This window comes from Canis lupus, chromosome 19 (assembly GCF_048164855.1).
Source record: "Canis lupus baileyi chromosome 19, mCanLup2.hap1, whole genome shotgun sequence".
NCBI classification, from domain to species: Eukaryota; Metazoa; Chordata; class Mammalia; order Carnivora; family Canidae; genus Canis; species Canis lupus.
This window is the reverse complement of record NC_132856.1, coordinates 6,096,726-6,117,711: the sequence shown is the minus strand read 5'-3', so window position 1 is coordinate 6,117,711 and position 20,986 is coordinate 6,096,726. Positions and strand designations below refer to the sequence as shown.

At 53.0% G+C, this 20,986-nt stretch overlaps 1 protein-coding gene across 3 annotated transcripts in view; it reads right to left on the bottom strand.

Moving 5' to 3' along the window:
- SLC6A6 (solute carrier family 6 member 6) overlaps positions 1 to 20,986 on the bottom strand; it is an 84,869-nt gene that overhangs the window by 44,786 nt on the left and 19,097 nt on the right. The window contains exons 1-2 of one of the 3 annotated variants that reach the window (XM_072784998.1): positions 13,074 to 13,288; positions 2,818 to 3,022 (exon numbers count right to left, since the gene is read on the bottom strand). The exons of 1 other annotated variant lie outside the window; for it this stretch is intronic. The gene's annotated coding sequence lies outside the window, so the exon portion shown is untranslated. Of the gene's footprint in view, positions 1 to 2,817; positions 3,023 to 13,073; positions 13,289 to 20,986 lie in introns of those variants that run through there. One more of the 3 variants, XM_072784997.1, reaches the window with a different exon arrangement.

The window sequence follows — 20,986 nt, the reverse complement described above, 5'->3', positions numbered from 1 at the left end:
GGGTGTGCACACAGAGGATGCGCTGGCCTGGCCCCAGCAGCTGGGCCCACCGGGGCCTTGCTCTGAGGAGCAGAGGCAGAAAAGCACAACAGAATCCCCATTTCCCCCACGCCTCCTTCCTCTCCCTGGCTCGGGGTGGGGGACCCCGATTGTTTTGCTATCTGGCCATGAGCAGACCAAGAAAAGGCTTCCTGGAGCCGCCAGGCGCTCGCTGAGCCCTTCCTCTGTCTCCTGGAGCGCAGACTGGCGGCGGCATCCGCACAGCCTTTCTTTGCCCTGCTCCCTCGAGGCGACGTGGGGGTTCGGCCAGGCGTATGGCTACTGTAAAAATAGCCCCAGCGGCCAGCATTGTTCCAGCATTAATTTGTGCAGCCCCCGATGGTTATCTGAGCGGCCCATTGTGGGCCGGCTGGATGGGAGCATAATTGGAGGATGTGCGGCTTAAGTCCCTCCTAGTGAAGATGTTTTTCAGGGAATGACCCCTGAACCTCCTCACCAAGAGGGTCGGTTCCGCCCTTTCAGGCTCTTGCTTGGATCTTGGGCTGCAAGGCCCTTCACAAGGTCAGCCAGGAGGAGGGGGGAGGTGGCCCGCCTCTGCTCACACAGGCAGCTGGGAATAGCAAAAGTTGTCCCCAATAGCGCACTGCTTCCCTGAGGCTACCCTGAGAGTCCTGGCTCTGTCCTCTGGGCCCCGAAACCCACTGGCCAGGCTGGCACTCAAAGGACCCCGCAGCAGCTCGTGGATGGGGGTGGCAGTAAGTTCCCGGAGACCCTCTGCTCTGGGAGCTGGTCTCCCACGAGGCGAGACCTCCAGCCTGCTCCCCACTCAGGACCCGGTCTCCCCAACACCCGACGCTGAGCCAGGATGTAGGGTGGGGCCTGAACGGGGCAGAACTGGAGCTGGTCATGCATCTGGCATTGTAGGAGTCTCCCCGCTCCCCATCCCGTGTATCCAAGGTTGTGTTCCTCGGTCACGTCACCTGTCCGTCCACGGCTGCCACAAATACAAGCCCACGTACTCTTCAGGAGCACACGGCCGGCAGCCATCCTCTGGCCCCCTCCTGCCAGATCATGGTGCATGGCCTCACCCAGATTCACTCACAGCTCTGGAGACCAGATCCAGGTGCGGGCATCCCCCCCTTATTCCAAGCCCCTCTGGGGTATCTGACCAGCCCCACGCCTGTATAAGCCCACTGCAGAAAGCCCCTTGGCTCCTGCCTCCTGTACATTCCTGGCATCCACCCACATCTCTCCGTCGCCATGGCAACCACCACAGCAGCCTCCTTCCAGGTCTCCCTACTGCTACCCCATACGCCCCCGCAAAACGTTCTTGACAGTGGCTGAGGGCAACATCTAGAGCGTAATCAGACCAGTATGTGCCCCCCACCCCAGCCTTCCATCATCACACCCAGAAGAAAACACAAACCTCTCACCACAAGCTAGGCCCTGTCGCCCCATTCTCCCTTCTCCTTGGGACACTGGCTCCACAGAACTGCTTTTGTTCATCCCACTCAGGCTCAGGCTGCCTGCACAGCTGCTCCAAGCCCTCTGGTGGCAGCATGTCACCTGTAGGAACTAGACAGTGAGCCTTGGTCTAGCAGCTGACAGCCACTTCCTGGCTGGGTGTCTGCAGGCAAGTTACTCAACCTCTCTGGTCCTTAGTGTCTCATCTGTAAGATGAGGATAATCATGCCCACCTCATAGGGATGATGTGAGGACTGAATGGGGAGAGGGGGGAGGATGCATGGAAAGTATTCAGAACAGTATTTGACAAGTAGCAAATACTCCTTAAATAAGAGCTGCGGTATTACTGCTACTCCTGCCGTAATCATCAGGTGCACCTTGACCTTGGGGTGTCTCACTCAGGGTGAGATCGGCAAGGCCTAGGGAGGCCAAGCGACACTCCTGAGGTCATACAGCTGGCAGTGACAGTAACTGTAATGTGCCTGAACCCTACCCCTCTGCCAGCCCGGCCCAATCTCAGACACCACCTTCCCTGGAGTACTTCCACGCCTCTCCACAGGCTCACGATGAAGCCCACTAATTCCCACCTGCCACCCCACCGTGCAGTAAGCACTTAGGAGCAAGCCCCCCCCACCCCACCCCGGCTCCCCAGGCGTTCTAGCAGCCTGCTGCCTGAAGGCAGCCGCTAAGAGCTGTTTTCCTTGGCGCCAGGCCCAGGGCTATTTTGTAGCGACCGTGATACATAATTCCCCATTTTAAGAGCTTCCTCTTTGGTTATTACAGTGACAAGCGATTAGGCTCCCTCCTAGCCCAGTTGAAATTCTCCTTGTCTCTCTGTTCCAGAGGTCATGGCCAGAACTTGCTGTGCCTGAGGACCAACTTGCAGATCACCTGGTCGGCTTCGGCACGTCCCTGGGACAGATTCAACCTGGTGCAAGCAATTCTGTGATTTATCAGATGTGCCTTGGCTTCTGCCCAATGTATAACTACCAGATTTTTGGTGCTTCCTTTGTGTGGAGCTGTCACTAAATTCTACTTACTCCTCTAACAGCCTTCTTGTCGAAGGGGTTTTTTAGTCCTGTTTTACAGATGAAGGAAACTGAAGCTCAGACGGAGAAGCGAGTGGCCTGCCTGAGGCCAGGCACAGAAGTCAGAATTCCCAACTTGATCTGCCCAATGCCTTGGGGACCAGAGCAAAGTTTAGGAAAGAGGAGGCATCTGCACTGTTTGCAAATGGAGATGCTGAGGCCAGAGGGAAGAGGACTGCAGAGGTAGAGCACTGTAGGGCTGGGGACTGAGTATCCTGCCTGAGTCCTGCCCTCCCAACCCCTCTGGCCCCAGGTGCCCACACACCAGCCAGCTGGATCTTGAATCAAGTTGCAGATGCTGCTGTGGCTGCCTCCCCCAGCACCTGCCACCTCGGTCCAAGGCTGTGGCGAAACCAAGCTCTTGACTCTTTTTCCTGGCTGAGCTGCCCAGAAGCTGGGAAATTCTCACCCATCCCTGCAGAACTTGAACCTTCTCAAGTAAAAACAATCAGCTTCCCACAAGGATTGCTCTGGAAAAGAACAATGATTTAAATCTTGCACTGTCAGGACTTAACCACTCATGAGCTTTTATCAGGTTTTCGAAATAAGAAGGCAGGTACTTTGCTGTTTCCTCTCTAGAATACCTCCCATCTCCAAAGTACCTAGCCCTCAGTCAGCCTTTAAGATCCATCTCTGGGCCTCACTGAACAGTCAGTGTTTCTCAGTGAACCTCTGAGGGTTAGGTAAGTGGCTCCCAGAATCCCAAGAGAGATCTAAATGACCCACCCATTTCACGGGTGGGGAGACCAGAGACCTGGACAGCCCTGCCCTGAGAACAGGGCTATATCCTCCCCTTTCCTCGTTTCCCGGTCCACTGCAGAGCCAGGGTTCTGGGCTCACTGAGGCCACAACCCAGCTGTGTGACCTGGAACAAATAACAACCTCTCTGTGTGCCTCATTAGTTAAAAGAACCACCTCATAGGGATTAAACAGGATGATGCCTGTAAAATGTCCAGCACAGGGCCTGGTACATACTCAGTGATTAATAAATATTAGTGACCGCTGAAGAAAATAAGCTGCCCACATTGGAATTTTATTAATACTGTGTGGTAGGCATCATATCCTGAGTGTTTTAAAAAGAAGAGAAAAGCAAGCTGCCTTTATTAAGCATTAACTACAGGCACGTTTATTTAGCACTGTGCAAAGTGCTCTGCAAGCATTTTCTCAGTTAACCCCCTCTACGGGAGCCATTACCATCCCCGTTTTGCTGACTCGGCCTGAGAGGTGAAGTCACTTGTCCAGAATCACACAGCAAGTAAAAGGCCGCTGGAGCTTCAAATGGCTCCCCGATCTGTTTCAGCCTCAATCCCATGTTCTCCAGCACTCGGTTGTTTTGGATCACCTGCTTTAAGCAAGTCGGCAAAGTGAAATCAGGCCTGGTGCCTTTAAGTCAGCTTCAAGCCACTGGACTGGACACATCAGGGAAGTAGGGGAAGGCGAACAGGGAAGTGAGGAGCCACAGGACACAGCCAGGGCCAGCCCGGGGCCCTAGGGACCGGCTAGGTGGGCTGACGAAATGGCATCGGTAGCCAGGACATGTGGCACTCCGGACCATGAGGCTTCCTCCAGTGGGCAGGAGAGCCTCCCAGACTTCTCTGAGAGAGCTCATGGTGCTCCTTCAAGCACTGTCCACAGGTTCCAGGCAAGGGACAGGCTCAGGGAGTAGAAGGGCTGCGATCAATTAGTAATGCCTGCCAAGGCCATGCTCCTTAGGGACGATGCTGGCCCCAGGAAGCATTTGAAAATTAAGCACAAAAATAAATAAACAAATAAATAGACACCAAAAGCCATTCGAACAAATAAACAAAAGCATGAAGTGTGTTGGGAGCACTATTTCACCCTGCACCTTAAAGGTAGCTGTTTTTGAAAAGAAAAGTAGAAAGTAATCAAAGAAAGGCTTTTCGACTTTTCCATAAAAAGGTACACTTTTAAAAGATTTGATCATTTGGGACCCCTGGGTGGCTCAGTGTTGAGTGTCAGCCTTTGGCTCAGGTCGTGATCCCAGGGTCCTGGGATCGAGTCCCACATTGGGCTTCCCATGGGGAGCCTGCCTTTCCCTCTGCCTATGTCTCTGCCTTCTCTCTGTACCTCTCATGAATAAATAAATAAAATCTTAAAAAAAAAAAAAGATTTAATCATTTGATTGAATCATGTGGTCTATATCCTTCTATCTTGTTTACCTGTTTGTATCTTGGGATAAGTCGTGCCTGAAAAATCTCAAGGGCCCGGCAGGCGAAAGACAAGAGTACAGCGGGGAGGCAGGGAGGCCTCGGGGAGCAGTAGGGCCTGTGGCGAACAAATGGGAGCCTAGGTTCCAGCCATGGGCGGCTCTCCTCGGCTCCAATGGCCTTACCCAGTTTTCTAATTTCTGAAACATTGCGTGGCCCCAATACAAACTGTTTGGCTTCTTTGGTCACACCATTACCCCAGGTCACCCAAAGTGGCCACAGCCAAGGGCAGGGCAGGCTTGCCTGGAGATGCTGACCAGCCCGGCCTCGCAGGCCCAATGGCTCGCCCCAGTGAGGTCATCCAGGAAGTCTGGCATTGTTTTGCCCGGAATAAAGTCAAACAATGAGCAACCACATTCTGATCCTAGTGAAAGTGAATTCTGTTTGGGGAATTGTTTTTAGCCTGACATCTCTGGGGGACAGGGCTTGTTATCTACCTGGGGTTCCGCGCCTGTGGGCCAGGTCTTCCCCTCCCCTGATCTGACTGCAAACCCTCCACCCCACAAAAATGCAGGTCTCCCCTCAGAGCCCCTCATTTCTGCTGAGAGCACCTTGCGTGGCACATGATCAGACCTCAACCCACGGACAAGTGTCAACTTCTCCCCAAGCCTCACGGAGCCTTCCCTTTCACAGATCAGGATGTAAAGCTTAGAGAAGGGGAAGATGTGGCCCAAGGCACATAGCCACAAGGCAGTGGGTTGGGATTTGCACCCAGATCCTGATTCCATGCTCCTAGAGGCAAGGTGACCTCTGGATAGGGACCTACCAGAACAAGTCCTACTTCTTGGTCTGCGGTTTACAGAGGAAAAAGTGGGTGAAAGTGAGCAGGTTTTGCATACAACTGGCCTCTGGGACGACACTGGCAGGCAGGATGTGGGCCCAGTTACAGCTACCTTATCCTCGTCTCACAAAAACATTTACAGGTAAAAGGTCTGAGGACTAGGTCCAAATATTTTTCTTATCTCCTCGGATGTGGCAGGCACTGACCCAAAGCCCAGAGAACCACAGGCAGCCAACAGAGATGAAACAAAAAGAGGACATGCAAATGGTGGGGGTGGGGAGAAGGTGCAGGGCTGGGCCCAGGGAGGGGCTGAGGGGTGGGGGCGGGCCGGCTGGGCGGGCTCCCGGGGGTGAAGGCAAGCGGGGGCATTCACCCCGCGCAACACAGAGGCACCCCTGCACGGGCCAAGCAGGCCACTGAGTCAGGGGAAAGGGCATTGACCTAGGAGTCATTGACCCTAGTCCTAGGGTCTAGTTCCGGTTCCACTGGGTCACACAGCCCAAGTACTGCCCCTCTGCACCTCGATGTCCAGGGGCAAAGCAGAGCAAGGGTAGCTCTGGCAAGCAGGGCCTACTGAGTAAACACTTATTGATCTACCCTACCAGGTGCCAGGAACTGCTCTAGGAACTAGGGGCACGGACGTGAGCCCCGAGTCGCTGATGTTCCAGAAGGAGAGAGAAACATTTACAGGACCAGCATGTAGAAGACAATCAAGCGGGATGCGATGGAGGTGACAAGGACCCAGGAGCCAGGAAGGCCCCTCTGAGGGGGTAAAAGGTTTCATAATGGCAGAAGCTCACGGAGGACTGGACGCGGGCAGGCCCCATTGTTAAGCCTTTTCAGGCATCAATGAGATGTGAAGTCACTGGCCCAAAGTCACACAGCGGGGATCTGAACACAGGCAATGGGCTGCAGGGGTCCATGCTTTCAACCACACTGAAACTGAGGTCTGTGGGGCAAACATCTGGGCAATGTTGTTCTCAGAGCAGGGAACAGCGTGTACCAGGAAGGTCACAGGCCATGGTAAAGGAACAGAGAGAAGTCCAGTGCGGGTCAGAGAGCAAAGGGAGGTAGGGCACAAGATGACCTAGCCAGGAGGCCAGGTCTGGAGGCCGCGACTAAAAGCTGGATTTAGCCAGAGGCCGGTGGGAACCCCTGGAGAGTTTTGTGCTGGGCCAGGACTCAACCATTTGGCGACAACCCCTGCTTTCTCCTGACTGCCTGCCCGACCCCTCCCTTCCACTCTGGAAGGGGTTTGAGGGCCCATGCTGGGCTTTTCCCTGTAAGCTGTTGCTAGTGAGGACTTCCTAGTGGGCGCCTGTAACTAACTGGAGTCCTTACCCCCAACACCCGGGAGCCACCCAGCACCCCCATCATGTACCAAGTACCTGCAGGACTGGCTGAAGGGGGCCACTGTTCTTTATGAAAAGGGATCAGCCAAGGATGGGGCCTGGAACTCCTTCCCCTTGGCCAAGAACTACACCACCAGTGCCACAGAAGACAATGCCCTGGTGCACGGAGTCTGTACCCTTACCGCTAGGGGTGAAGCCCGTGGGTTTGGGAAAAACAGGGTCAGCCTCTGATGCTATATGACCTCAAGCACTTACTCACCTGGGGGAAAGGGCAGGAAAAGCCCCACGGGTCCCATGGTAACCAAGCATGACCACCCTGCTGGCCCAGGGCCACCACAGGGGGATACAAGGTCACCTTTCTGCCCTCCAGGTGCCAATCTCCAGAGACAGGGGAGGGGTTCGTTTTGCCAAAGTAACACAAAAATTATTCTACAAGTTCAGGAGGACAGGAGTATGCATCTGGTCCAGGGCAAATGGAAGGAGCTCCAAGGAGCAGGCCCCCGGCACGCTCCGGACTGGGCCCTGCAGCCTGGCTGGACCTGTACTCCCAGAGAAGGCTCGGGAACAGTCCGGCCTCGTGGATTCTGTGTGGGCGGGCTGAGACTCCAGATGCCACCTGCGTATAGATTTCCAGCATACGCCACCACAGCCAAAGCTCAGCCGAGCGAGAGGAAGCGGGGAGAGAGGGGAGGGCCGCCATGATGTGTAAGGGGGTGCTCAGGGGCCTGTTTTGGTGCGCAGGGCAGTGAGTCAGCAGGCAACGGCCTCCTGGCACTGACTCACCAGCCACAGCCTGTCACTCTTGTCAGCTTCCCCACCACCCCAGCCTTCAGCCTAGTTTGGCCGGAAGTGGGGGTGGGGTAGGGTCTACCATGGTCCTGAGGCCGGCTCTGCAGAACCCAGGAGTATTTCTGGAGCTCACAAAAAAAGATACAAAAAAAAAAAAAAAAGAAGAAGAAGAAGAAAGAAAAGCTCAGTTTCCATTTCCTCAGACTTCCCCTTTTAAGCTGTAAGAACCCCAAAGCCGCCCTCCTCTCACTGGTAGTGAAAAGCTAACAGGGCGGCCCCTCCTTAGCTCTCCAGAAACTGGAAAGAGATAGGCCCTCAGTGACAAGGCCAGCTAAGGGCACACCAGTGGCCCAACACCCACTCGGAGCCAGTCACCTCCAAGTCTGTCACCAGGGCTCTGTCAGAAGTCATGTCTCCATGTCTTCAGGGAAACAGCCAAAGTACTCTTTGCTGGGCGGCTTGGGACAGCATCTCAGCCTCAGCGTTACCATCTGTAGGATGGGCATAACATCCCATCTACAGGGCATGAAGGCTCCTAGCTCATTAAATATATGTAAACAAGGCCCCTGCTATTAGTTCTTCTTTTAAACATGTCTCCACTCAGTGAGGAAGGAACTTCTTCCTTCCTAGCTGCACCCATACTTCACCTTCCCTTAGAAATTAAGCTCCAGGGACGCCAGGGTGGCTCAGTGATTGAGCGTCTGCCCTCGGTCATGGCGTGATCCCCGAGTCCTGGGATCGAGTCCCACATCAGGCTCCCTGCAGGGAGCCTGCTTCTCCCTCTGCCTGTGTCTCTGCCTCTCTCTCTGTGTCTCTCATGAATGAATACATACAATCTATTAAAAAAAAAAAAAAAAAAACAACACTAAAAAAAAATTTAGCTCCAGGGGAATTTGGTGCCTGTGGAACAAAGAAGCATGAGACTTAGCAAGACAACAGTGATGATCAACGAGCCATGTCTGCTGCCCGCTGCTGGTGCTCCGTTTCAGAGCAAAGGGGCTGTGGCCTGGAATGTTCTCCATGTATCTGAAAGTCAAGTGTCAGGTCTCCTCCACCATCCGAAGCCCACCTGAGATCCCCAGGGGCAACCGAACCACACACCTACCTCCAGGCTTTCTCATACTTCCATGCCTTGGCTCATTCTGTTCCCCTAGTCTGGCACTGTCCCCTGAGTAACGCACAGGCTATCCTCAAGTGATCCCCCAGGACAATGGTCCTGAGTCCTCCCCAGTGTCTTCCTTGGGCTCGTGGGTCACACCACCTCTGGCCCCAAGCTCACCAGCCCAGATTATAATTGTGTGCTTATGGTCACCCAGGGCCTGCTTCCTGACACCCAGTAGGAGGCCCAGCACTATAGACGATTGTCAGAATGCTTAAGGCTCACAACCCTGGGGACTCTCAACACAGGAGTAACTAGGTGCTACCTTGGAGCCGTGAGGATTCTTCAGCCAGGTGGAGAACACTGGATGGCAGCAGATGTTTAGGACCAGGCAGGGCTGCCGACAGAGTAAGGATGAGTCAGACATCCTCTCTGCTAGACAAAGAGGGGATGTGTCCCCGGTATCTGAGCGGGGTTCTCCCCAAATGTGCAAAACTCTACAAAGCTTCTCCCTCTTTCGATAGATGAGCCCTAAACCTTTAGGAAATCAATTTTCATGAAACCAAGGTGTTCCTGAGCATCTTCCAAAACAGATCTTCAAGTGTGTTCTCCTTGGTCTCCTAAAGCTCTGTCAAGTACTACTAGAGGGTCCTTGTGGATCCCGCACAAAAATTGGAAGGCTCGGGACACCTGGGTGGCTCAGTCAGTTGAACGTCTGCCTTTGGCTCGGGCCATGGTCCCAGGGTTCTGGGATCAAGCCCGCATGGGGCTCCCTGCTCAGCAGGAAGTCTGCTTTTCCCTCATCCCCCTCTCCCCACTGCTCCTTCTCTCTCTCTCATTACTTCTCCCTCTCAAGTAAATAAAATATTTAAAAAAAAAAAAAAACTGGAAGGCTCAAAATGGGGATTAGGGTATTGGCACATGCAAATGCAAGCCCACTTTCTAGATGAGCAAACCGAGGCCCCAGACCCACAGCAGACCAACAAAAGCCACCAGCCTCTTTCACAGATGGGCCATCAGAGCTGAAGGAATCTTGCTTCAGAGGGGGAAAGTGAGGTAGGGAGGAGGTGATGGAGGGCAGGGAGGCTCCCAGCACCCCAACCCAGTGGAATACAGTGGGTGCCAGAGGCTGAAAGTAAAGCTCTATTCCCAACCTGGCTGGACCCAACTGATGCCTAATTCTGTCAGGCTGGCGGATAGTGGTGCGGCGGGAGGGACAACTCCCAGGGCTATGAGATGGTGCCTAACAGCAGCTACTGTTGAGCTAGAAGGATTCAGCATTAAAATCCATACCAGGGGTGGGTGGACTCCAGGGAAGAGTGACATTTCTGCACTGTGCAGACCATCTCCCAGGCAACCTCCAGACAGCCTCCACTTCCCTTAACCTTCCACTGTAATTCCACGTGTGGCCTAATCATGCCCACCAAGAGCACGGTGTGGCGGATGTGCCACTGCCTCCTCACACAGCCAGTCACCCATGCAGCAACACAAGATGAGGCCACCTCAACCACTGGAAACTCCTTAGAGGCACGCCCACTAGCTCAGCCAAGCTTGTTTCTAGACAGGAAAGTTCTTGTCACCTTCAGCTAAAGAACTATTGGTGGCTCCCAGCTGCTTGGAGAATAATCTATTTCCCCACTTGGATTCCAAACCTCATTATACTTCACACCACCCGGGCCCCAGTCTCTGCCACCTTACCTCTCCTCGGTCCTGCCTGAGTCTTGGGAATTCCTTGATTTCTCCATCATCATCCCATTCAATCCTGTGCTTTGTGGGTTATCTTATGTTGAAGATAGATCCCACCCACCTTCAAGACCCGGCCCAAGTGTCACTCCTGCAGGAAGCCCTTCCTGCTCACCCTATTCCCCCCGTGCCCCCACCCCCTCGGCCTCCTCCGGCCTGTGTTGCCATACCATTCACCTGGCGCTAGGCTCTTGCTCAGACTTCAACCCTGGACAAAGTTCAAAGTTCTCCTTGGGAAGGCTCAGTTTCTTCATCTGTAAAGTGGTCCTCATAATCTGTAAAACCATTCCTTGCTAAAGTCTCTGGGCCAAGCTGGTGGATGACCACAGGTGCCTGAACATCAGCATTGCCTGCGACTCTGGCTGAAAATGCAGATGCCTGGACCTGCCCCAGACCTCCTGACTCTCCATCTTCAAGGTTATTAAACCAACCCCTGCCAAGTGAATCTTAGAATGAGGCGAGGTTGGGAAGGGCGATGCTAATGAACTGGGAGATGCTTGGTAACATGTAAAACAAAATTAACCAATGAAAGAATCTACTGCTGGCCAATGATAATACATGTGAGCATGCACAGCCATGTGCACGTGTTTATGCCCATGGACGACGGTGTCCCCTGCCAGAGCAGCTGGGGGCTGTGCCAGGCTGGGTTTTACTTCTGTCAGCTGCACTGAGTCCAAGGACGACCCCAGAACCACGTGCCCAGACTTAACAGTTTGCCAGAGGCTCTCTTATTCCCTTTTGCTACTGCCCCTTATAAGTACCTCTGGGGGATGGGCCCTTTTGCCCCCAGTTTATAGGTAAGAAAACTGGTTCAGAGAGGAAACAGGACCCAGCCAATGTTACCCAGTGAGCAGGTGACAGACTGGATTTGGGACAAGGCAATACTCCCTCTATCCGCTTGCTAAAGTTAAAAGGAGTTTGAGAAATCAAGGTTGGGGCTGGCAGGTGGATTACCTGGGGCTTCCTCAAATATAGTACGATGATAGCAATAGTCCCTGCTTCTTAGGGTTGTTGAGAGATGAAATGAGCTTATATGGATCGACCACCGAGACTAGCACTTGAACAAAGCGTGAGCTATCAGGATGATGACCTTGAGACCAGTGACAGCCTAGACTCAGAGCCAAGGCCTGCTGGGCATGTCCCGTGCACCTGCTGGGCGTGTCTGGGCACCTGACATATCACCTCAGAGCCGGGACCAGTGTTTGAATTCAGGTCAGCCAGGTAGGGCATCACCCTAACACCCCCACCTTCTATCCAGCTTTCACTCCTCTTCCACAGCGGATGGAACCAGGGTACTCTGGGGCCCCCTCCCAATATTCTTGCTGACTATGGAACAATATAGGTCCTATAGGTTGGTGGCTCCCTGGGGATCTGAGCGCGGATGTGGAAACCTCCTGTCACCTCTTCCACCTCGCCTTGGGGTAGGGTCAGGAGAACATCTCAGGCAGCTGTCCAGGGCCTGCAGCTCCCCGCACAACATGTCAATACCCCATGGGCAGTGGTGCCTGCCCAGCTGGGGAGGCGGAAGTTTTCAGGGCCTGGGGCCTGGCCTTGGGAGCAAAGTTAGCGCCACAGACACTGCTGGGAAACGGGCTGCAGAGCAGGCCCGACAAGCAGTGAGGGAAGTGTCCTTGGAGCAGATGGCCAAGTAGCCCCCTCCTTCCTTGGGCAGCTGTGAAAAAAACCTCTGGGAGAAGAAGCTGCTTGGTGGTCTCCCCCAGATTGGCTGCAGTTATAGAAATCAGATTCTGTGACCCCCCCAACTCCCAGCAGCCTCAAAACCCCGAAGGTCCTAGCTGGAGGTCCCTGGGTGCCTGAGTCCCCTCAACTGGCCATCAGACCCGGACCCCGATGCCCAGGGTTTACAGATAAGCAGACTGAGGCTTGAAAAGAGAAAGGGGCTTTCCAGGAAGCCCCGAGTCAGGCTCAGCTGTGGGACCCTGGGCAGCCTACCGCGCCTCTGTTTCCTCATCTGTAAAATCTGGCTGATAACGGCCCCACTGTCTCAGGGCAAAGGGGTGATCACATGAAGTGATGCAGCCGATGCAGGTAAACCCGTCAGCACAGGGTCAGGCACACAGACAGGTGCCTGCTAAGATGTCATGCATGAGGGCAAGCGTTATTCGTGTTGGAGCTGCTCTCAGGGAACGAGTGGCCTGCTAGTAGGAAGGTAAGACAACAGCGATTACGGTAAGAAGTTTGCCAGCCCAAGGGTGGGCTACTCCCTTCTTCAACCCCCATTTGTTTTGTGGACATGTACTAGTTCATGAAATTCAACACCACCATCTGGTCTCATGTGTCCATTTTACAGGAAGGGAGATTGAGGCCTAGGTGCAAAAGCTTTGGTCTCCAGTGTTTCAACTTGTGTTCTAGGCCTCCAGGTGCCCTGCCTGCTATTTGGATGCCTAGGACCAGCTCAACTTACTTATTTGAGGAGTTCCTTCCCAGGTCCAGGACATACAGAGCACCACATCCCACAGAAGTCTTTGACCCCAAGGGAATGCCCTGCCTGTTTACCCAGCAACCTACCTCCAGTCAGCTCAGGGGCAGCGAGGATTTGGACCGAGGTGGTGGGTAAACAGAGGGTCCCACTGGTGGTGTGGGGTGGGCAGCTTGGGTGAACAGTTCTCAGCAAAGGGAGCCATGGCCCACTCCAAGCTGGATGCCCCTGGGAAAGACCTTGTTCCCACCAGACCTCCAGCAGGACCACTCAGGTCAGAGTAGAGAAGGGCTCCCATATTTGTCCTCTGCTCCCTCTCCTGGGTGGACTCCCTAGACACTGTTTCCTAGGTAACCGCAGCTGTTGGGGACCTCCCAAGCTTGCATCACAGAAGGCAGCCCAGTAGGGTTCTGTAAGGGGACAGATAGAGGCTCTGTGAGCAGATAGGGACACAGGTGGACACAATGCCCCTTCCAACACACATCCCAGGTGCCCAGAGACTGCATACTCCAGAAAAATGCCACCAGTTAGGAACATCCCCTAGAATTAAAGCCAGTGGAGATTCTTTTACCATAGGACTCGCTGATTCACTGCCTGCTGGTTCACTGCCTCTATGACGTCATTGCCTGGGGGGCCCTGGGCTTTCACAGCTTGGTGCATTTTTATAGCCATTTCAGGACCTGGAATGCACATCTCTGCTCTTCTCTGTTCTCAAATGACACTTCCCCCAGGAAGCCTTCCCTGACCATCCTGTCTATCTCCCAGCAGAACGAATTGCTCATTTGGTCAGCTGTAATCCCAGTTTCTTTCTCTCGTGGTTGGGGGATGCTCTAGGGCAGCGGGTGGGCCTCCTCCCTGGAGGCAGTGAATGAGGACCCTGGTGTATCATCGTCATAGCAACCTTTTGTTCCAATTCCAACTGTTCTTACTGCCTGGAAACAAAAATAGTTGCAGGTAACATTATGTGTTTGGCACTCTGTTGGGCATTTTGATATAATTCTAACTGGTAGTAATTTTTTAATCATGCTAAATATTTTGCTTCTTGCATTTTAAATCACTTTTCACTGATTATGGCTGCTTGTGTTTCTCCTATAATCAGTTCAAAGGTAATGAGACTTTATAACATTTTCAGAGACTCTCATAGAACAACAACAACAACAACAACAACAAACCCACACTCTAAATGCCTTAAAAGTATGGGAAGTCCTCCAACTGCACAGCCAGACCCAGAGAAGAACATCAGCTCCCTGGGTTGAGCGATGGTGCTCAGCGCCTGGGACTCGGTGCCGCATTTTCACCCAGTCCTTACCAACCATCCTCTGAGATGAGGAATCATACCCCATCTGAGGCTCAGGCTCAGAGGGGTTGAGTGACTTCAACAAAGTTGCACAACCAGAAAGAGGCAGGGAGGATTCCAGAATCCTAGGTCCTCAACCACCTGACTCTGGGCATTGATGCCAGGAAGTCCCCCTCTTGACACAGGAGAGAACTGAGGCCAGCAGCAGATAGGGGGTGTCGTTTTGCAAATTAACTAGTTAGACTTAGAATCCAGGTCTCCCGGCAGCCCCAGATCACAGGTCCTGGGTCAGCCTCACTACAAAAAAATAGCAAGGATAAACACATCCACCTCCAGGAGGCTTTGTGCTAAATGCTTTACAAGGGTCTTCCCATTTAATTATGTATACCTGCTGGGATTACTAAATGCTGGCCCCTCAGGCCAGGAAGAACTGTTAAGCATTTCAATTCGGGCTACCTAGAGCAATTAGGTGGCTAATAAGGTATTGATGAAGGGAAGGGACTGACCTCGCCTCCCCCACTGCCTCTGAGTTCACTCTCACCCTGACCCTCCAGCACCGTCCCATCCTCCGCAGCAGCCCGGGACTTAATCAGCTTATTCACCCTTTAGATAGCCTGGCCGATCAGAAAAAAGTCTCCTTTTACTCCTTGGGGACAAGGATACCTGAGATTTAGGCCACGACTATAAATAGTCAAGAAATCCATCCTTTTAAATTGACTCATCTATTTATTTGGGCAGTTGGTCCCTGCTGACCCCCAGATGGCTTGAGTTCTACATAATTCCTCCCCACCCCCCACCCCCGCCCTTGGCCCGCGCCATCACCCTCCCGGCCTCTCCAGCTTTGTTCTCTGAATTCCCCAGGACACCACCCACTGTGAGACCCTGTTCCCCAAACCCCCTTTGCCTAGTTCCCCTTCTGCCTCTGCTGTATCACCTTAAAAGATTTTGGTTGGAACCTGACTCTGTCCCTGGTCAGCTGTAAACTGTGACCTCAGGAATGTCACTTCCCCTTGGGGCCTCAGTTACATCATCTGTAAAATGGGCCATCTCGGATTACACAAGGGGAGTTAGGAGGAAGCGCATCCAAACGCGACTGGATTTGCTCTTACGAGAAACAGGACGCCCCTGGACCACCATCTTTCATTTCATACAGTTCATCAACAACACTGACCAGAGGCAGAAACAAGCACCCAGGGCTCTGCTTTCACACAGGGAGAACAGCAAAGGCACAGCTTCCCCATCGGGTGTGCTGTGTCAGACAAGCAGCCCAGTCTGCTGGCACGGCCATCCCCTCTCAAGGCATTTCGCATGCTCCCAAAACCATGTGAGTCATCAAAACTAGGTTAGACATCTCATTAGAGTGGGTTTCCTCTTGGGACCTCTGGCAGAGCCTGTGATGCTCCTGCAAGCCTGTTTAGGTGAGAGCTGGGCTGGGCTGTTCTTCTTCAGGATGAAGAACTAAGTCACTACCTTTAAGGGGGCTTCTGGTTCCAGAAGGGCTCCCCAAAGTGAATCAAGATCCCAGGACTCAGGGGGCACCTGGGTGGCTTGGTGGCTGAGCGTCTGCCCTTTTGGCTCAGGTCATGATCCCGGGGTCATGGGATTGAGTCCTACATGGGGCTCCCCGCAGGGAGCCTGCTTCTCTCCCTCTGCTTCTCTCTCTCCCTGTCTCTCATGAATGAATAAATAAAATCTTAAAAAAAGAAAAAAAGGCCCGAGCACTCAGCAGGGCCTTTGGGGTACCAACCAAGACCTCCCACCTAGCCCCTTGTCTCTCTTCTCTGGCCCAGAGAAACCCTGCAGCTAAGCCATGCTACTGAGGGCATCTGCGGCTCTCTGCTTCCCTCTTCAGCGGTGCCTCCCTCTATCAGCAAATGCCCTTCCAGGCTTGTGTCTGCCTGGCATGCTTTTGCCATTCAAGGCCTCTGGGATACTTTTTTGATTTCGTGTGGGGCCCAAAGCATCTTCCAGACACCCCCACTGACGGACAGCTGATTTGTCTCCTCCCTGGCCTGGCTGTTTCCTGGCTGAACAAACAGAGCGAGGCTCGACTCTGGGTCCCCGGGGTGTGGCTGGGGCCTGTGCACAGGAAAATACTTAAGTCTCTGATCACTGAATGAACAGACTTTCAATTCTCGGTTTTCAGATGCTTACAGGTTTTCCCCAAACTTCCCCAGACAGCAAAGGTTCTCATCTGGGCCTTCCCCCCACTCAGTGGGGCTGGAAGGAGTTTGAAAATATATACATTTCTCAAAGGAACCATAAAAGCCAAAGGGAAAACAAAAGGTCTGCCTCCCATGACCTTAAGAAGTTGGGAGCTACTGTACCTACGAGAAGATGGATGTGGACAGAATCTCTTGTGGTCATTAGTCCACAGCGTTTTATAACAAACCGTCATGCTGCACCCCTTAAACTTATACAGTGATGCATGCCAATCGTTTCTCAAGAAGACAAGAAAAAAAAAGCTGATACTCAATTTTAATGTAATTCAGGACGCCTGGGTGGCTCAGTGGTTGAGCGTCTGCATTTGGCTCAGGGCGTGATCCCAGAGTTCTGGGATCGAGTCCCACATCGGGCTCCCTGCATGGAGCCTGCTTCTCCCTCTGCCTGTGTCTCTGCTTCTCTCTCTCTCTCTCTGTGTCTCTCAGCAATAAATTAATAAAATCTTTAAAAAATTTTTTTGCTGTAATTCATATGTTCACCTACGTCTCACCGCATAGATTGTAAGATTCTAAAAAAACTGACAGTGTCTTACTTATGTTTGTAATACTAGCACCTGTTACAATGTTTATGCATATGAAATAAGATTAATTTCTTGAAGAAGTTGGGGGTGGCCCTTCTCCCCAGAGGCACCCAGCAGGCCCAGTCCTCAACCACAAGGAAGCTTTGAGGGCAGGCCACATGGGGGTCAGCTGACACAGGCAAGGCCAGAGATTTGGGAGGGGGAGGGGATCAGTACCTAGAAGCAGCTCCTGCCCCCAGGGATCTTCCAGAGCTGTGGCTTTTCTAGTTTTTTTGGGATGAAGAGTTTCCTCGATGTCTGGACTTTTTAATGTGACTAAATCATCCTTGAAAGCACTTTAATATAGCCATTATTAATAAAATACATTAATAAGAAATAGCTGCATCAAGCTTTTCACTATACCAAACCACTTTCTCCTATTTGCTGCCAGTTAGCCTGGTGGGCATCATGGTCCACCCTCCTGTGGACCCCTTTTACAAATGGGGCAATGGAAGCCCAGGTAGGAGATGGGGCTGGCTGGGGTTCATACAGCCAGGAAACAGCAGAAGGGCTGGCTATGGGAGGAGTGGAGGTCATATGTCTTAAGGGGATGTGTGACTTTGGCCACGTCAATGCACTTCTCTAAGCCTCACAATGCTCATCAAGAGGAAGGATGGATAGGAGGGTGGAAGGCAGACAGGCTCATGAGAAGTGGCTTGCGTTCCAAGGTTACTTCCCTCCTCCACCCTAAGAGATCTGGCCTCCTGGTTATATACACTGACGACTGCACTGGTTGGGTGGGGGAGAGGAACACGACACGGGACACAATGTCTTGTTCCATTTTGCAACCAAACCATGGTTTGTGTGATCATTTATGTCATCTCTCCCTTCCTGCCTCATTCCTCACTCTATCCCCACTGCCCCACACTGTGCCTAGTATACAGCAGGTGCTCCAAAAACACTCAGTGCATTAGTGAATGGACACAGGAATGCTGAGTAAACACCTCAATTCATTTAACTATGAGGGCTCCTCACAGGACAGGAGAGCCGGGTGAGGGGGGAACAATCCAGAAAGAACAGTAGGGCCCCACTGGGCAGCCCCCCCCCCCCACACACACACGTGGAAGGAGGGCAGGGTGGGGAGTTGGGGCCCAGAAGCATGCAAGACAGGACCCCTAGTCTTGTGTGGCCGGGACGGGATCACAGGGCACCTCCCTGAGCCTGGTTTCTTCATCCACAAAGCAAAGAACATGAGAACTTTGCCACAGGACCATTTCATGCCTCCAATGAGGAAAGGACCGTAAAGTTCCGGGGTGTCACAGGTGCTCAGTTAGCATCTCCAGGTTGAAAACAGATCTCATAAATCACCTTGGCTGACCCTTCTGTTGCGTGGGGGAGGACACAGATGCCCAGGGCGCAACATCTCAGGGACCCACAGCAAGGGGGGCTAGGGCTGGGCAAAGGGCTCCTGCCACTGGTTCATGGGGACCAGCCTGCAAGCATGACCTCCCTGGCCACTGGGTAAATGACTTTGCCAGGTAAGCTTGTTAGATTTACTCAGACTGCAAAGTGCATACTTAAAAACATGACTTGCTGTTTCTCTGAAATTCTCCTTAACTGGATGCCCTGTATTGCATCTAGCAACTTTATTCAGAGTATCTGGAGGAATCTCACACACACACTACAGCATCCAGCACAAAATATGACACCTGTTACAATGTTTATGCATATGAAATAAGATCACGCCCTGAGGTCATAAGAGGGATCAAATACTCTGGCCTCCTGGTCTGAAAACTTCAACGGAGTACAAATTAAAGGGCCTGGGACTTTGGGGTCCCACCCTCCCACAGGCATGCTCTTTTGTTTCTTCCCACTCAGAGGAAGCCACTTCCCCGGTAGCTGCCCAGACCTTTCGAGGTCTTCTAACCTCCTCCCTGTTTCCACAGGTTTTGCAGAGCGGGTGCCCACTCCCAAGGATGTCCTATAGTCAGTCCTCACCTCATTGATGAGCCCAAATGCCACCTCCACCTATCCTGCTCCCCTCTCAGACATTGCTAACTGATCGTGGCACCCTTCCCACTGATCAGTGGGAAGTCCCTAGAGTCCTTATCAACCCCTGGCCTCTCTCTGGGCCTCAGGAATTAATGGACAAGAGAAAGCTCTCATGTCAGGTGCATGGTCGGGGAGGTAGGATGCCTAGAAAAGACTAGGAATCAAACAGAAGGCCAGAGCACCACTCAGCTCTTAAACATAAATAAGGGGCACCTGGGTGGCTCACTGGTTGAGCATCTGCCTTCGGCCCAGGGTGTGATCCTGGGGTCCTGGGATCGAGTCCTGCATCGGGCTCCCTGCAGGGAGTCTGCTCCTCCCTCTGCCTGTGTCTCTGCCTCTCTCTCTCTCTCTCTGTGTCTCTCATGAATGAATAAATAAAATCTTAAAAAAAATAAAGAAAACATAAATAAGAGCCATGTCCCCTCACTGTGGCAGGAGGGAGGGAGGGAGGCACGGGCCCTTTACAACAGGGCAGCCCTGATGGGGCCCACAGAGCAAGAGCTCAGGGGTGATGAAAAGAACAAAGTTGAGGGAATCTGGAGGTGAGAGAACACCTGTGCCAGGTAACATGGGAGCTGAGTCAGCGGAGTCAGGCTGGGCATGTGAGGCAGGGGAGCTGGGGATTCAGAACTGCCTCTGGCTACTCCTAGGGATGAAGGCGTAGGGGCGAGAATCCATTATGGGAAGCCAAGGTATCCAAGTGTACAGCCCCACCGTGGCGGGGGGGGGGCACCTGGCTGCCAGGCTGCGGTAGGCACCAGCCCTCAAGCACGCGATAGACCCTCTGGGGCATGTGCGCTTCTGTCTGCTTTATAGAGAACACCCAGCCTGGAGAGGGAGGCCATCACGGCAGGCACTGGCTCTTAAGTGGCTGAGCTCAGATTCATGCCCAAAGCTGGGCACTGCCAGCCCAGGAGCTCCCCCAGCGAAGATTCCAGATCCTTGTTTTATACCTGAGGAGAATGAGGGCCCAGAGAAGGGAAATGACTCATCCAAGGTCCCCCAGCATGTTGGTGGGAAGCTGGTAGATAAAGGTGGGGCCCTGGGGGACCCTCTGGGCGGTCGTGCCTGAATACTGACCCCGGGCACCCTCCCCCAGGGAGCCAGCCTGCCAAACCCAGAGGCGTCTGCAGCTTTAGGATCCGGGAGGCCTCGGTTTCTGGACTTGGGATCCGCTGCTGGCTGAGAACAGACTAACAGATGGGAATACCTCCCGCAGCCCCTCTCAGGTTTCACCTCGGCAGGCAGCTCTGGTCTCTGACATGCCCTGCTAGTTTCTGGAAAAAACGACAAAAAAAACCCTGTGATATTGTGATTTCTAATATATATAAATATATTTGGTCTTTGTCCTGGTTGCTGGCAGAGCTCCTAAAACTCTGGTAATTTCCTAAGTGATGAGAGTGAGAAGGTGTCTTTTGTTATGTTAATGAGTGACTTTTAGCTTGTACCCAAGGCTATAGGGGCCGGTTGCTAGGAGAAGCAGCCGCGATTCCAGGGTTAGAACTCGCAGTCCCACCCTCCGTGCGGGTGGAGACTGAACTCAATCACCAAAGGCCACTGATTTAATCAATCATGCTTAAAGTAATGAAGCTGTCATAAAAATGTAAAAGGACTGGATTCAGAGAGCTTCCAGCCCGCTGCACACATGGAGACGGGGGTGGGGGGTGGGGGGACAGTGGCCCCTGGAGAGGGGGACGTGGAAGCTCCACCCCCCTTCCCACTCACCTTGCCCTGTGCATCCCTTCCCTGTGGCTGTCCCTGCGTTCTGGCCCTTATGGACAGACCACTAATCTGGTCCATAAGATGTTTCTCTGGGTTCTGTGAGCTGCCTTAGCAATTTCATCAAACCCATGGCGGAGGTCACGGGACGCTCCGATTTACAGCTCCGATTTACAGCCAGGTGTCCGAAAGCACAGGTGATGATCCTGACA